This window comes from Photinus pyralis, unplaced genomic scaffold (genome assembly GCF_008802855.1).
Source record: "Photinus pyralis isolate 1611_PpyrPB1 unplaced genomic scaffold, Ppyr1.3 Ppyr1.4_LG7, whole genome shotgun sequence".
In the NCBI taxonomy this organism is placed as follows: Eukaryota; Metazoa; Arthropoda; class Insecta; order Coleoptera; family Lampyridae; genus Photinus; species Photinus pyralis.
The window spans coordinates 22,343,164-22,349,579 of record NW_022170738.1 but is presented as its reverse complement, the minus strand read 5'-3'; positions in this window follow the sequence as shown (position 1 = coordinate 22,349,579).

Genomic DNA, 6,416 nt, shown 5'->3' with positions numbered 1-6,416 from the left:
TCATACCACGCATTTTGTATATCAATTTATAAAATTTAGAAACGTAAATGTAGGAGCGCGGACGTCATATAATGGGGTCCTACACTCGAAATTTAAATTAATTGTTACATAATGCATGAACCAAACTTTGTCATAACCTTGCCATTAACATTTTTGTATTTTTTTAATCGACGGCGATTAAATGAAAACTTTCCTTCAACTTCAAGAATTATGTGTGTTTTTCGCGGAATTGAAGATATATCTACGATTCGTCATCTTGACTAACTTGCAATCTCTTTTTGCTCATTTGTAATTACGATCAGCAATCTATTTATGAACAAACAAGCTTGATCAGACCATTTCTTTATAATTAAAAAATTATATATTGTACCTATATAATTGTAGGTAACTATACAATAGATAATAATTATTCAACCAGATCTAGCTATGACTGATTTGAAATTTCTACTTCCTTTATTGTCCTCTTATTATTTTTTGCTAATGTAAATTATTTTTTACATTTTTAGTTTTCCATTGTGACAAACTTTCGTTTGAAAGTGAAACTGTTGCGTGACCATGTCCGAGGTCCATTACTTTTCAATAATCTATAAAGAAATTTATTTATTATATTAAATTTATTTATATGTTCATTTATTATTATAAATTTATTATTTCTATTACAAGGATGATCTCCATATTATATAAAGCACAGAACTGAGAAATGGTCAAAGTATTCTCATACAGAAATCGAAATGGCCAGACCGGAGACCCGCTCCCGTTGACTCCATATTGGCATACGCGCCGTCGACCCAACTTCCCCCTTTATGACACGCGGTACTTATAAAGAAAAATGGAATGGCTACTTACCCTCTATTTTTGAGGACAGAAGTTACTCATCTGCTCCCAAGGGATTAATAGTTTTATTATACAAGACGATAAAAGGATGTTTTAACCATCGAGTGAATTCACTTTCACGGGATAGTTAAAGCTTCCCTTTATCGTCGTGTTATTTTATAACAGCAGCCGGAAAAATCATTATAAAACCTGTAAGTATTTAATTTCGATGTCCAAAATAGCAAGCTTCTCCGGTCGTTTCCATGGAAACAATATTGTATTCTGTTCTAAACCTCATTTTATTTAGTGCTCCGCGTCCCATTTTTAATAAGACTAACAAATGTCATTGGAATGATTTGTTTCAATTTATCTACCCTTGTTAAAGAGACACTTAGCCTACACATTCAAACCTGTCAATTTAACATCTGCTATAAAATAAATTAATTTAATCCCTTAGGATTAAAATACAAGATGAGTCTAACTTGGAATAAATCCAGTCAATCAAAGGTCTTGTTTTTAAATATGCCCGGACACGTCGATTAGTATTTTAAATTGCACACTCTTTGATGTAATAAAATTGTATACAGCGTGTCAAAAATTTGAGATATATGACAAACCTACATTTTTTATGACTACTCTTAAAAAGTTTATCACATGTGTGTGGCAAATTTCTCATTTCTTGTCGTTTAGAAGATTCCTCCGGCACTCCATTTACCCACCTCCCACACCGTTTCCGAGATATTTGCTCTGAAAGTTTTGACATCACCAAGGATATATATCTTCCAGACGTCCCCATCACCCTTTGGGAGTAGCTCTTCCACCACTCTACTCTTGAGAAATGAAGAATTATAAGCGAACATGATAAGGAGTGTAGGAGGATTACGTTGAAATGAGAGTACCATGACAGATGAAACCAATTCTAATAGGTACCCCCCACACTCTTCAAAAGTTTTACCTGGTGCACCACAAAAACCATGTGTCTGGGTCTGCCCGAAAAGTAATGAGACCGATTTGATTTTATGAAACAGTATAAATTGTAAACAACTGTCAGATAAAGAGCATTTTTTTAACCCGAAATAGCTTAGTAAATGGTTGCGTGATAAGATAGTAGGCATATCTCGTCCAGACAATTCGTTTTGCCTTTGTGGATACTTTCCTCCGACAAAACGTTTTCGAGATATTCGCTCGTGAAGTTTTGACATCAATGACCAATCACCAATCGCCCTTCGTGAGTACCATCCTCCTCTTGAGATATAATGAATTATTTATATCTGATATCCGATATAAGGAGTCGAGGAGGAGGCTATGGTTGGTAGAAATTAATTTATTTCGTTGAGACTTTTCATTAGAGGTGCATGAAAGATGAAACCAGTTCCCCCCCCCCTCCAATCCCCTCTTTTGATAAGGAGTCAGAAAGTAGAGTCGTAGTTGGTAGGAAACCGGTCCTCTTGTAGAGACCTTTAATTGAAATGCCATGAAAGATATTATGATTTCAAATACCATGAAATATAGCATTGTCATATATTCTAAACGTAATTTTATATCGTCCTGGGCGTGAGATTTGAAATAAGAATGACAGATGTCATTAGAATGCACAACCACATGTTTTACTTTATCTACCCCAGCGGTTAAAGTGGTCGCTTTATTCACCCTCACGGTTAAAGATTTAGCCTACTCATTCAAACCTATTAAAATGTCATTTTACCATATGTCATAAAATAAAATACAATAGTTGCAATTTCCCCCAAAATAATCCAGTGATTTATTCAAACTTAATGAACTTCCCAAAAATTTAACAACTTGTTACAAAATTAAACTTCACATCCCTATTTAATTCGTGATCGGTAAGGTTGAGTTACGGCTTCACAAAAAATCCTCGAAATGTAAAATTATGACGCTAATGATGAAAGTGCAAGTATTCCATAAAATCGTCATAATAACCATCTTATCTCTAATGAAGAAATAGCTAGCATATAGCTCTGGTTCCGACGCTTCCAGAAATTCACTCTAAAACAAAGAAAAGAAGCAAGGAACCCGACTTAACCCACTCAGTCCTTGAAATAACGGTGGCTTGAGGAGTCAAAATACGTATATTCTGATCCACGATCGACTGCGTTAATTAATCTCTTTCAATCCCCGAAGGATGCGATTTATAAACCGCCAAAATCCATAGAATAGTAAACCTAAGTACTAATTTATGACGTTAAAAATTCAAAGAAAATTAACATCTGCAATCACTTAAAGCGGAATTACCCACTAATTACAAAATTAATTAATTGAATTAAAGAAAAGTTAACAAAAATGACCCATTGATCCAATATCATTAGCTCCGCTCCAAGCTCCTCTTGGTAGAAACAAGGAGAAAATGCAAAGTGTTATCTATCTACAATGTACATAATATAGATACAAGAAATGATAGATATGACGAAAAAATCACTACTAGGTACACATCATAAATAGATACTCAACATTTTCATACTGGAATTCGCATTTGGTTTTCCATACCAAGTGCAGCAAAAAAACTTGACATTCAACTAAAAAATTGATTTCCAATTTCAAAATTGCTTAAAGCTTTAATTTAGCCCCGGTGCATACGACCGGACGTATGCACCGGGCCTTAACTAGAAAAAAAGGTACTGTGAAGTTGTGATTAGAAAGAAATGAATTTTTCGACAATTTGTCCCCCTTGGCAAAATAAAGTAATATTAATTAGGCGATTCTTACCAAACTGTAATATGCAAACAAAAACTTGTTTGGCAAAGATTGCGATTACAAATTGAAATTGCTCATAGTTTGTTATTAAAAATAAGCCTTGAGGATCCGCCGTAAATAATTACTACGAATGCCCGTGTTAATGCTTAGCACTTAATCACCTCATTGAGAAAAATTTTGAGATAATTTACTCGTAAAGAAACGCGAACAAAAACATACAACAAACAAAAACCTTGGTAATTATTAGGTATAAGATTAATAATGTGCTTTAAGCGCCTTCAATAACAAACATTAATATCGCGTAGCCGCCGGATATTTTAAGTTGCACAATTTGTAATGGTGTCATAACCGGTCTCGCTTTGTTGTGGCCCACCCTGTATATATACTGTTTGTGTGCCCATTTTTTTTGTAAAGTTTAATGACGCATAGGTATCTTAATGGCCAGGATTAACTGCATGTGTGTTATTATAGGTATTGTAAACACTATTAATTGTGCTATTACTTACATTACACCTTCTAATCGCAAAGAAGGATTTAGACGTTAGGCAAATTAATTCGGCAAATACAAATTCCAATTGGTGCAGAGCAAGGTTATTAGAGTGGAATTTGTACGCTACAAAAAATGCCGGATTGTATATATCGCCTAGCTTTGATATTGGTCTGTGCAAACCTTGATAGTTTAATCTTGGTAAGAACGTGTTAGATATTTACTTTTGTTTAAAAAACTTTGTTTTTTTTCTTTCACTACACTTTCTTCTGCAGTGTTTGTACCCTCGTCATTCCTCTCTCGTCTTTTTATATTTTTGCTTGTTTTTTTTATTGGTCTATCGTCAGCTCGTATTACTATTTTACTTCGTATCCTATGAGGGTCATTTTTTCTATTTCTTTGTAATTACATAAATTTCGTGTCAATAGTTTATGGTTGTTAGTATCCAACTTTTGCGTTGTTACGTTAGTTGTAACATTTTTGTCCTAAAAAGACGTCATGTTGATGTTCCATTTTAGTTCTTTTCTTTTCTTCTCTATGATTGCGCGCTGATGCTGTGATATAATTAGGTACTGGCCTCTCTCGCGTCCTCTGTAATTATCACGTAGATTAACTTCCACCATAAGCAGTTTTGCGTTTCTATATACGAGGATTTTTTACCGTTTTCTGTAGAACCTGTTACGGTTAAATACATTACAAGGGTTCAGGACCCTCGTTCGTACTAAATAAAATTGCCCCTCTACACGGAGAAAAATGTATGTTAAAGGTAATTAAAAATATAATAATAATTAATAGCTATCAAAAAATATAATACGTATAGGGATAGGTATGAAGAATTATAAAATTTATCATATCAGCGACGTCGGAAGTATGGGTCAGAGGGGGCGAGTCGCCCCCTCAGTTTTTACACAAGGGGGGCCGCGCCCCTTCTAAGAATGAGTAGATAAATCACTCAAAAGCGACTAACACGTCTTCTACTGCATGTGCATGCAGAAATTACAAAAAGTGTAGAAGTAGAGGATATAAAGGGTGTTTACGGTCGTCTCTGTATCCTTTTAAGAGGCGGCAGTACAGCTCAAAAGGAGTCGGCAAACCCCAAAACACCTTAGTAAAAAATAATTTAAGTGGACAATGCTGATTAAGTAGTAGATTGCTAGATTTGTACACAGATTAATCGTTTAATGTAAAAAATAAAACAAATGTTATCTCGCTTATTAAATAACTTTTACTAAGGTGTTTTGGGGTTTCTCGGCTCCTTTTGGGTTGTACTGCCGCCCCTTAAAGTGATACAGAGAAGACCGTAAACACCCTGTATTGAAAAGATATGCCAGCAAAACTGCGAAAAGCGAAAAATTTTTTGATATACTTAATTTTTTATACTTGCTTTTCTTTACAATGTACATACAATAGTGCAATAAATAGGAACAAAATTTTTGTAACTTTTGCATGTTCTAGTTCTTCATTATTTTTTAAATAAAATATTTATAGCTAGAATAACTAGACATTCTCCGACACTTTTTTAAATTTTTTTCAAAACTTTTCTTTCAGAAATACATTATTTGATTGATTAAATAAACAGGTTTCAGGGTCACTTAAAAAACCCACTGCTTTGCATTAATTCGTACACAATTTTGCATGGGAGGGACCTTTTAGATGGTCGCTGATTTTTGCCCCCCCAACCGTTATTCACTTCCGACGTCGCTGTATCATATACATATTGTTGCAAGTGTATAGCTAGTTTTACTATATATTGTTTTAACTCATACAAAAAAACTGTATGTAACGGCAACCATCTCATATGCATGCTTTTGTAATACGGTAGTAGTTGAATTAACATCTCCGCATTGTATAGATTATTGCAACTAATATACACACCCTGCCAAAAATCGACTGCACCAAAATTTCTCGGGAAAACATTTTTTCTTATTAATTTTAGTGCGTAGAATCCAAAACAATTCGTACTTTTTCGATCAGACTTCTCAATCAAAAGTTATAGACTAGAAACCAATTTCGAAAGAAAATTCAAAGGGCTGTAACCTTTGAACTAGTAGCCCAATCTTGGAACTGTTTGAAATTATGGATTCTACAGGCCACATTCTATAAGAAAATTTTTTTTCCGGGTCGATCTGAGACAATTTTTTTTTCGGGGCTCAAAAAAAGGCAGTGTATAACCTTCCTTTTTTACCAAAAATCGACTACACCAAAATTTCTCGGGAAAACACTTTTTCTTATTAATTTGGTGCGTAGAATCCAAATCAATTCGTACTTTTCCGATCAGACTTCTCAATCAAAAGTTATAGACTAGAAACCAATTTCGAAAAAAAATTCAAAGGGCTGTAACTTTTGAACTAGTAGCCCAATCTTGGAACTGTTTGAAATTATGGATTCTACAGGCCACATTCTA